At 39.6% G+C, this 11,746-nt stretch overlaps 1 long non-coding RNA gene across 2 annotated transcripts; it reads left to right on the top strand.

Moving 5' to 3' along the window:
- The first annotated feature begins 510 nt into the window (after positions 1–510).
- Positions 511–9,948, top strand: LOC111967968 (uncharacterized). 2 transcript variants are annotated; one of them, XR_002877816.2, is made up of 3 exons: positions 511–618; positions 8,997–9,266; positions 9,835–9,948. It is a non-coding gene; the product is annotated as an uncharacterized lncRNA (long non-coding RNA). The 2 variants fall into 2 exon arrangements; XR_002877815.2 differs by having other exon boundaries at positions 8,933–9,266.
- Positions 9,949–11,746: the final 1,798 nt, after the last annotated feature.

Raw genomic sequence — 11,746 nt, 5'->3', positions numbered from 1 at the left:
TTGTTTCAATAAAGTGCTCTCTTTGATTAATCATTGTTTGTCTTGTAATGGAATATGATGTATAATTGAATGATCGTGATGTAATTGTTTCATTGGATTTGATTATCTTTTGCGGAGTCTGCTCTGATTAAATGTCCTTCTGGAACTGTTTTGTCGAGATGGTACGAAAAACATGTGATTTTATAAACAGACAATAATGTAATTGTGCTCCAGTAAAATGTATTAATTTGCAATGAGCATGCACAAGATAATAGGCCTACTTTCATTTCAGTGACTTCTTCATTGTGTCAAAAAGAACCAGAAAAAAATATTCATGATGACAAACTCAAAGACTCACTTTAACACCAAAACATGTTGTCACCCTGGATTGTTCTATGGAGTATTTTCTGTTCAATAGTGTTCAGTCAACGCAGGAGCAAAATAATAAAGATAGTTCTCTGATGCAAATGGTGTCAGGCGGTAACATGTAGTCAAACAGGTAAAACCCGATCACACAACTGTCTTGTAAATGTGAGTCAGACACACACTGCTGTTACTCTCCAGTTTCCTTATACACTGTCCAAGCTCCAACAAGGATAGAACACACTGAAGAGAGAAAAGGATTTCAAAACCAAGAAGGTAAGAACATTACACCTTTTCCTCTCTTCTGTCCCTTCTCTCTCTCTTCCTTTCTCCCATGTCTCATACACTACTGTAATTGAGGACCATAATGGAATTTCTTTGTTTATGATTAAAAACCAATGGGATTTAAAGAGGGAGGAGACGGAGGGGTACACTCCAAATGCCAGTGTCTCTCGCCAGATGCAAGCCATCGTATTTGCTGTCATTGATAAGAATTGCAGAGCTCTAAACGATGGTGATACGATGTTAGTCTAGCATCAAGGTTGTCACTTAGTTTTTTTTCAATTGCTAACAAGAATTGGTCAATACTGAAGCCACTTTTCAAAACTCTTCACAGTCTGCATTACCAACATGCATCTTGGCCAAGCAGTTAATCTCACCTCCAAAACTCATTCAAACCACCAAAACACTTCATATGTCTCAAAATAATCTCATTCGACCAGAACACTGGCAACAATTCTCCCTCAGAAAGCATACGTTGTCACTCATAACACACTGACCTACAAAACACTAACAGGGAGCATTACATAAAATATGAACTTTTCTCTTTGAAGTTAATGATTTTTCACATAAAATCAGTATTTCATTATAGAATAAGAATAACACCTTTTCACTTTCTTGACTGTACTAAAGTATATGTAACAAGAATGAAACAGAAATGCAGCAATTTGCTTCAAAAGCCGTTATTATTTCTATATCTTTGCATTTAGTAATTTACTTGTGAAAATAAAAAGTTCACACAAAAAACAAATTCCTGAAATTCCAGGGCTGCAATAATAATTTAAAAAAAACATATATTGTATAATCACTCATACTGTACAGTACTGGGAGGGTTCTAGTTCTCATCAACATGTATAGTATAATCACTTAAACTGTACAGTACTGTGGTTCTAGTTCTCCCTTTCTCTTGCATTTGCCCACAAGTTCTCATCAACATCACATCTTACGTCTTCTCTGGCGATGCATCTTGGAAAGTATCCTCTGGAATGTCTAATCCAACCCTGGCAGTCTTCAAGAGAAGTGTCTCCACACCCTGCATTCATGGCGTCCAATAAAGACATCTGGTCATGTGGATGGTGGTCATAAACCTTCCACCTCCATGCCGAGAAACTCCTCTATGGGGTTTAGGAAGGGGGAGTATGGAGACAGGAATAGTACTGACATCCTGGGATGTGCAACAAACCAGTCTGCGACTGCAGCAGAGTGGTGGAATCCCACATTATCCCACACAACAACGAAGGTAGGGGAGTTTATTGCCCCTCTCTCCTCCGCTGGCACAAGTCGATTATGTAGGTCATCCAGAAAAGAAATGAGCATCTGTATTGTAGGGGACAATGAGTGGTTTGTGTAACAGCAAACAATCATTGGACAGTGCTGCACACATTGTGATGTTAGCTCCTCTCTGGCCTGGGACATCTACGGTTGCCCTCTGTCCAATCACTTTTCTTCCCCTGCGGCGTGTTTGTGCCAGGTTGAATCCAGCTTCATCCACAAAGATAAATGTATGTGCAGTTTGCCTGGCTTCCATCTCCATTACTCTCTAAAATACAGTAAATCCACAGTTTTACAGTACCTACATTATGCATAGCTGTGTATGTCCCCTGTTTTTTATTTCACCTTTATTTAACCAGGTAGGCCATTTGAGAACAAGTTCTCATTTACAACTGCGACCTGGCCAAGATTAAGCAAAGCAGCAACAAAAACAACAGAGTTACACATGGGATAAACAAACGTACAGTCAATAACACAATAGAAAAATCTATATACAGTGTGTGCAAATGAGGTAAGATTAGGGAGGTAAGGCAATAAATAGGCCGTAGAGGCGAAATCAATACAATTTAGCATTAACACTGGAGTGACAGATGTGCAGATGATGATGTGCAAGTAGAGATACTGGGGTGCAAAAGAGCAAAAAAATAAAATAAAAATTACAATATGGGGATTAGGTAGTTGGGTGTGCTATTTACAGATGGGCTGTGTACAGGTACAGTGATCAGTAAACTGCTCTGACAGCTGATGCTTAAAGCTAGAGAGGGAGATATAAGTCTCCAGCTTCAGTGATTTTTGCAATTATTTCCAGTCATTGGCAGCAGAGAACTGGAAGGAAAGGCGGCCAAAGGAGGTGTTGGCTTTGGGGATGATCATTGAAATATACCTGCTGGAGCTCGTGCTAATGGGTGGGTGCTGCTATGGTGACCAGTGAGCTGAGATAAGGCGGGGCTTTACCTAGCAAAGACTTAGATGACCTGGAGCCAGTGGGTTTGGCAACGAATATGTAGCGAAGGCCAGCCAATGAGAGCATGCAGGTCGCAGTGGTGGGTGGTATAAGGGGAATTGGTGACAGAACGGATGGCACTGTGATAGACTACATCCAATTTGCTGAGTAGAGTGTTGGAAGAAATTTTGTAAATGACATCCCCGAAGTCAAGGATCGGTAGGATAGTCAGTTTTACGAGGGTATGTTTGGCAGCATGAGTGAAGGACTCTTTTTTTGCGAAATAGGAAGCCGATTCTAGATTTAATTTTGGATTGGAGAGGCTTAATATGAGTCTGGAAGGAGAGTTCACAGTTTAACCAGACACCTAGGTATTTGTAGTTGTCCACATATTCTAAGTCAGAACCGTCCAGAGTAGTGATGCTAGTCGGGTGGGCAGCAATCGGTTGAAGAGCATGCATTTAGTTTTACTAGCATTTAAAAGCAGTTGGAGGCCACGGAAGGAGTGTTTTTATGGCATTGAAGCTCATTTGGAGGTTAGTTAACTTCTCTAGGATATGTGGGACACTAACGTCCCACTTGGGCAAAAGCCAGTAAAAATGCAGAGCGCCAAATTCAAATATATTACTATAAAAATCAAACTTTCATGAAATCACACATGAAAGACACCAAATTAAAGCTACACTTGTTGTGAATCCAGCCAACATGTCTGATTTCAAAAAGGATTTACGGCGAAAGCACACCAAACGATTATGTTAGGTCAGTACATAGCCACAGAAAAACACAGCCATTTTTCCAGCCAAAGAGAGGAGTAACAAAAAGCAGAAATAGAGATAAAATTTATCACTAACCTTTGATGATCTTCATCAGATGACACTCATAGGACTTCATGTTACACAATACATGTATGTTTTGTTCGGTAAAGTTCATATTTATATGCAAAAATCTGAGTTCAGGCGGGACGCTACTGTCTCACTTGGCAAAAAGCCAGAGAAAATGCAGAGCGCCAAATTCAAATTAATTACTATAAAAATTACTATAAAAATCTAACTTTCATTAAATCACACATGAAAGATACCAAATTAAAGCTACACTGGTTGTGAATCCAGCCAACATGTCAGAATTCAATTAGGCTTTTCGGCGAAAGCAAACGATGCTATTATCTGAGTTAGCACCATTGTAAACAAAGAGAGATAAGCATATTTCAACCCTGCAGGCGCGACACAAAACGCAGAAATAAAAATATAATTCATGCCTTACCTTTGACGAGCTTCTGTTGTTGGCACTCCAATATGTCCCATAAACATCACAAATGGTCCTTTTGTTCGATTAATTCTGTCGATATATATCCAAAATGTCCATTTATTTGGCGCGTTTGATCCAGAAAAACACCGGTTCCAACTCGTGAAACAAGACTACAAAATATCTCAAAAGTTACCTGTAAACTTTGCCAAAACATTTCAAAATACTGTTGTAATACAACTTTAGGTATTTTTTTAACGTAAATAATCGATACAATTGAAGACTGGATTATCTGTGTTTAATACAGGATTAAAACAATCTGTAGCATGCTTTCTGGTCATGCGCCTCTATCTAACAGGACACTTCAAGTGACTCTGATTCAAAATGGCCGTACTTCTTCATTACACAAAGGAAAAACCCTCAACTAATTTCTGAAGACTGTTGACATCCAGTGGAAGCGGTAGGAACTGCAAGAAGGTCAATTAGAAATCTGTATTATTCCCAATGAAAATCCATTGAAAAGAGAGTGACCTCAAAAAAAAATATATGAATGGTTTGTCCTCGAGGTTTCGCCTGCTAAAAAAGTTCTGTTATACTCACAGACATGATTCAAACAGTTTTAGAAACGTCAGAGTGTTTTCCATTCAAATCTACTAACAATATGCATATCTTATCTTCTTGGGATGAGTAGCTGGCAGTTGAATTTGGGTATGCTTTTCATCCAAATGTGAAAATGCTGCCCCCTATCCTAGAGAAGTTAACACAGTGTCCAAAGAAGGGCCAGATGTATACAGAATGGTGTTGTCTGCGTAGAGGTGGATCAGAGAATCACCAGCAGCAAGAGCGACATCATTGATGTTTACAGAGAAGAGAGTCGGCCCAAAAAGTTAACCCTGTGGCACGCCAAAAGAGACTGCCAGAGGTCCGGACAACCCGCACTCCGATTTGACACACTGAACTCTATCTGAGAAGTAGTTGGTGAACCAGGCGAGGCAGTCATTTGAGAAACCAAGGCTGTTGAGTCTGCCGATAAGAATGAGGTCATGAAGACGGCTGCACAGTACTGTCTTTTATTGATGGCGATTATGATATCGTTTAGGACCTTGAGAGTGGCTGAGGTACACCCGTGACCAGCTCGGAAACCGGATTGCATTGTGGAGAAGGTACGGTGGGATTCGAAATGGTCGGTGATCTGTCTGTTAACTTGGCTTTCGAAGATTTTAGAACAGTAGGGCAGGATGGATATAGGTCTATAAGAGTTTGGGTCTAGAGTGTCTCCCCCTTTGAAGAGGGGGATGACCATGGCAGCTTTCTAATCTTTGGGGATCTCAGACGATACGAAAGAGAGGTTGAACAGTAATAGGGGTTATTTGGTCACATTATTGCCAATTACCATGTCAACAATGGCAATTTCCTGCACATCTGATAATATTCTGCCTCTCCCTCCTGTGGGAGGCAACCTTTGGATCCTACTGAAAAACACAAAACAATCAATATATTTCAAAATGTCAGTACATTTAAAAATGTGAACATGCTGTATTTTACTGTAATATGTAGTTCAATTATCATTGAAGGATGCACATCTCACCTTGTCACAACTTGTTTTGCCGGAAAATTTGAACTATTGATGCAACTGTTTAACGCTGCAGATTTGGTTGCACCCTTTAAACCTCTCTGGGATATGTGCAGGGCGCCAAATTCAAAACAACAGTTCAACCATTCAGTTCAACAATTCCTCAAACATACAAGTATTTTACACCATTTTAAAGATAAACTTCTTGTAAATCCAGCCACAGTGTCCGATTTCAAATAGGCTTTACGGCGAAAGCACACCAAACGATTATGTTAGGTCAGCACCTAGTCATAGAAAACCATAAAGCCATTTTCCAGCCAAGGAGAGCCCTCACAAAAATCAGAAATAGCGAATAAATTAATCACTAACCGTTGATGATCTTCATCAGCTGGCACTCACAGGACTTCATGTTACACAATAAATGTGTGTTTTGTTCGATAAAGTTAATCTTTATGTCCAAAAACCTAATTTGAAATTGGTGTGTTATGGTCAGAAATGCATTGTCTCAAACAAACATCCGGTGAAAGTGCAGAGAGCCACATCAAATAACAGAAATACTCATCATAAACATTGATAAAAGATACAAGTGTTATTCATGGAAATATAGATAAACTTCTCCTTAATTAATGCAACCGCTGTGTCAGATTTCAAAAACGCTTTACGGCGAAAGCACACCTTGTGATTATGTTTGGTCAGCGCCAAGTCACAGAAAAACATACAGCCATTTTTCAAAGAAGGAGAGGTGTCCCAAAAGTCAGAAATAGCATTATAAATATTCACTTACCTTTGATAATCTTCATCAGAATGCACTCCCAGGAATCCCAGTTCCACAATAAATGTTTGTTTTGTTTGATAAAGTCCATAATTTATGTCCAAATACCTCCTTTTTGTTCGCGCGTTTAGTACACAAATCCAAACTCAGATGCGGGCAAGTCCAGGCGAAAGTTCAGACGAAAAGTCATATTACAATTCGTAGAAACATGTCAAACGAAGTTTAGAATCAATCTTTAGGATGTTTTTATCATAAATCTTCAATAATGTTTCAACCGGAGAATTCCTTTGTCTTTAGAAATGCAATGGAACGCAGCTAACTCTCACGGGCGCACGCGAGACTGAGCTCATGGCATTCTGCCAGACATCTGGTTGAAACAGCTCTCATTCTCTCCTCATTCACAGTAGAAGCCTCAAACAAGGTTCTAAAGACTGTTGACATCTAGTGGAAGCCTTAGGAAGTGCAATATGACCCCATAGACACTGTATATTCGATAGGCAATGACTTGAAAAACTACAAACCTCAGATTTCCCACTTCCTGGTTGGATTTTTTTCTCAGGTTTTTGCCTGCCATATGAGTTCTGTTATACTCACAGACATCATTCAAAAAGTATATCATATGCATATTCTAGCTTTTGGGTCTGAGTAGCAGGCATTTTACTCTGGGCACCTTATTATCCAAGCTACTCAATACTGCCCCCCCCAGTCCCAAAGAAGTTAAACCGGTGTCACGATCGTGTGGAAGAGATTCGGACCAAAACGCAGCATGAGGAAAATAAGCCATCTTCTCTTTATTATTGAAGAAGGCAAAACGAAACAAAACACTTACAAACTACCAAAACAACAAACGATCGTGAAGCTAAATAACGTAGTGCACACACACACAGGCTACAAACGTTCTACATAGACAATTCCCCCACAACAAACTAAAGCCTATGGCTACCTTAAATATGGCTCCCAATCAGAGACAACAGAAACCAGCTGTCTCTAATTGGGAACCCATTCAGGCAACCATAGACTTTCCTAGACAACTACACACAACATAGACACAGCTAGACAACTATACTAAACATAAAGCCAACTACTCTAAATAAACCCCCTAAACCTTACAATCACCCTGGACACTACAAAACCCACATAAATACCCATGTCACACCCTGACCTAACCAAAATAATAAAGAAAACAAAGAATACTAAGGCCAGGGCGTGACAACCGGCCTCTCTCAAAGAGAGACCATGGTTTACAACATGGTCAATAACTGTGGCCCTTGTCTCATCAGAGACCACCGCTCTTGGTCTTCCTCTCCTTTGTCCTCCACGCGTTCTCCCGCTCCCTGCCACTCTTCTTTCCCCACCAACCTGTCTTCCTTGATCCATGTTTCRAAACTAAATCATTCCGAAGCAATGAAAAATTGTTCACAGTTTGGTCCACATACACTTCTTTTTCGCTGACTGTGTAAAGAGTTTCGACAATGTGACTTCAGTTTTGACCAATGCATGTTAGCAATCGAAACTGTAATATCTGATAATACCAGTGGAAGGGAATGGCTTCCGACAGTTAAAACAAGGAGGATGTATTCATTACAGTTAAGAAGTATTGTCAATCTGTCAAATGGATCTTGAACAGTGGGACTTAAGAAGATAAGGTGTTGATGGTTGATGGCACTCTTCATTTTGGAGTTTCAGTGTGAGAGTTTTTCTTATCATCTTTGGATTAACAGATTTATAGGTAACACATTACCTTAGACCCCCTATATGCATTCCTAAAGACTTGATGGATGAAATCATGTATTGTGTTAGGTGTATATGTTGTATTCATCTCTGTGCGAAACCCTCCCAGTTAAAAGGTGCTGTTGTTGTTCTTCAGCGTGTTCTGTTGTCGTCACCTCCACAACCCGCTCCTCCTGTCTCATACCCTGAGGCATAGTAACTTAAACAAAGAAATGCCACCACTCACAGGAATTCGTTCCAGTGACATAATAGTTGCACATGTGGTTTAGTGACTTAGTCAGGAATGTCACTGGTGTATTAAGTATGCAAATCAATGGTGAGAGGGAAAATGGTTGCAAAACAGTCAACTGGATGCAACGACCAGAAGTTGAGTCATACTGTATAAAATAATGTCTTTAGCCGCTCATTGTAAACTCATAAAAACACAAATGGCAGTGTTATGACGTGGCTCCTGTGGTCTTTTTAGACAAGGCTCTCATTTGTTCACCAGTATGACAATGATAATTTAAGTTACCTACTGTATATAACACAACGTCATACCCAGTAACGCTTGGAAGTCTGTCTCTTTTCAGAGAGTACGGGTAGCTCACATTCTCCATTTTATACTCCTCCCTGATTTTCTGTGAGATTTCTTTCAACGTTAATATTTGACAAGAGTTAGTTAATTAACTATAGTGAATCATTAAACTTAAAAGCTCTCTTATTCCCTCTTTCTTACATTGAATACGTGAAATGATAAAACTCACATATCACCTCTTTACCCTTTCTCTTTCTCCAGACACCAGAACAAAATCTACCTCTTCCATTTTGTTCAGCCAGCTTTCTTTTTCCTCATTCTTCAGTGAGCCTCTGCATTCTGTTCATCATGGGAAAAGGAGCCAGTGACTTTGATTGGCAAGAGAAGCACCCAGACACCACACAGTCCCAACCAGAGAAGCGACAACCCAACACAGACCCAGACAAACACCGCTCAGGCTCTGACTCAGGAGAGAACGGCTGTAAGAAGTGCTGCATCAGGACCAGGAACTGTATCATGAGTCCTGAGTGTGGCCGTGCACTACACATCTCCCAGGTCATCGCAATGTGTGGCATGTGCATTGGCATGTGGACATGTAAGTTCTTGTCCATTAGTGTTCTGTATTTTCTTATGATCTATGTTTTGTGTGAACCCCAGGAAGAATAGGTGCTGCTTTTTCAACACCTAATGGGTAACCTAAGAAAAAGAAAAAGAAGTTGAATTAAATTAGGTTCATCTTTATTTTGTCAGGATAGTCAACTCAGTAACAATTGTAAATGTATAATGTGTAGAACTGTCCCTCTATTGCCTCTTCTATCCATGGTATGTTTTCCACCTTGAAACGAAGAAATGAACCATTTATTGGGTACATGCTGTGATTTATATCTGAAAAAAACTTGACAGACCTTGACAGACAAAAGTGAAAATGTGTTTAAATTGTGTTCTTTCTCTGAGATTAAATTCCACCCACATGCTATTATTTATTCCATCTGAACTAAAGAGAGACTACAATGTCATTCCAATCCAATGTAAAGGCTAGCTGTCTACTTTCCACTCAACTCACACCACTTAATGTCCATTACGCCACTAGTAGCAGCTATAAGAATGTGGATTCATTCTCTTACTTTTCAGAAGGTTGATTTGACATTTCTTATCTTTTACAGAGTCCAACCATCTTTTCTCAAAGGACAACCATTTGATATATTCTCCTAGACCACAGAGAGAGAAACACATCAATGCTTTGACATACATTAAATAAGAGTATGTAAGCAAAGGAATACATTTCTCCTCTCATGTTTTCCTTGGAATCTCAACCACCACCAACACAAACAATATGGAAGTGAAACAAAATTAACCTTTCATACTCTTTATTGTCCTTGGATATAATTGTGTAAAGTATTGTAAGCTACTGTACATTCTCCACTGTGCAGTGTTCTGTAAACTATATATTTTCTATTTTCTCTAAATGTTTCTTAGTATTTGTCATACAGTAGTTTGGATACTATTTGTCTATTCCATTAGGTGATAAAAAAAAACACTTTCAAAAAGTGGAAATGTTTTATTCTTAACTATCACATTGGTAGTGGGAACGCTTCACATTCCACCCCAGATTGAATATACGAAATGAAAATCAAAGTAATGTAGAAGGGAACTTTACCAGCTTCTAACTGTTAGTGAATGGTGGGAAAGGTACAACTTGACAGTACACCTTTGATTGGAAGGAGAAGAGGCGAGAAGAGCAGAAGAATAGAGAAGAGAATAGAACAATGAGAAGAGAGGAGAGGGAGACAGGAGAGAGGGAGGGGAGAGAAGAGACAGTGGTGGCAGTGAATGTTCCTGGGCTCTACTTTCTGAAGGGATGTTATTAACAGCATTGCATCTAAAGTCAGAGGGGAGATCATAGTGACAGATTTAACCAAATCCCCTGACAGACTGGACAGGAGGGGAGACACAAAACCTACCAAGCTAGTGTTCCCCAGACAGATGTGAAAAGAGTTGTATGAAAATAGTTGTATGACTCACAAACATTTCTGTGATTGAGAGTGCCAACACAAGTCTGTGATTGAGAGTGCCAACACAAGTCTGTGTTTTGCAGAGCAGTAATGGTGGATTGATTGTTGTAATAAACTTGGAAACGATGGAGGAATAGAAGAGCTTAACTACACAGCAATGTACACTGTATGACCTGTAGCTCTTGCCAGTTATCAATGTATTAGAAGTTGAAAAAAGAATCCCCTGTATCTGTCCCCATCCATGGTGACGCAAACCTTTTTTTCTATGTATGTCATCATGTGACTCCCCTCTACCCTCATAGACCAAACCATCAGAGGCAGATAACACACTTAAAGTGTTGAAGAACAGCATCACTGATAAGACTCTTTCAGGAACAGCTCTTTCATCCCCAGCCTCCTTAGGGGAGCAAGGCCCTGCAAGGCCCACCCAATCAGATTGAGCAAAAACTAAAAAATTATACATTATTACTTAAAAAATGATCCCTATTTTTCCCTGATACTTGCAAACAGAGGCAAAGCTTCAAAGAGAATAGCTCCTATACTTAAATATTTGCACACACACAACCTGGTGCAGAGAACAGTCCAGAGAAGACTCTGACTGGCTCCTACCACCACAGACATTCAGGTTTTGACATTTGTGGAGGATAAGAACCACAGGGAGGAGTAGGACAGTTCAGATATGTCTCTGAGCACTTACACTGTAAAACCAAGTGTTTAGGATCTGAACACATAACTAAACACTTTTCTGTAACACTTGTCAAACGCGTTAAAGTATTGAACATTTCAATGAAAACATGTCACAGTGTTTAGATTATTAACACCAGGACATGTTTATTTGCTGTTACACTTTTTAAACACATGAACGCGTTTATTCAACACAAGGTGTTTAGGTTTAAACACTAAACACTGGGGTTGTTGTTATAACACTGTAGGGTGTAAAGACTTATTTGCATATTAGCCAGCATGCCTTTTGAGTTAATGTGAGATACCCACCCGTGAATGTGTTTGTTAGTGACAGAGACATGATTGTTGCGTTCAGTCACTTCTAGTCCTGAAGCATTCA

Source organism: Salvelinus sp. IW2-2015, linkage group LG8, assembly GCF_002910315.2.
Source record: "Salvelinus sp. IW2-2015 linkage group LG8, ASM291031v2, whole genome shotgun sequence".
Classification (NCBI taxonomy): Eukaryota; Metazoa; Chordata; class Actinopteri; order Salmoniformes; family Salmonidae; genus Salvelinus; species Salvelinus sp. IW2-2015.
This window is presented reverse-complemented; position numbering and strand designations above follow the sequence as displayed.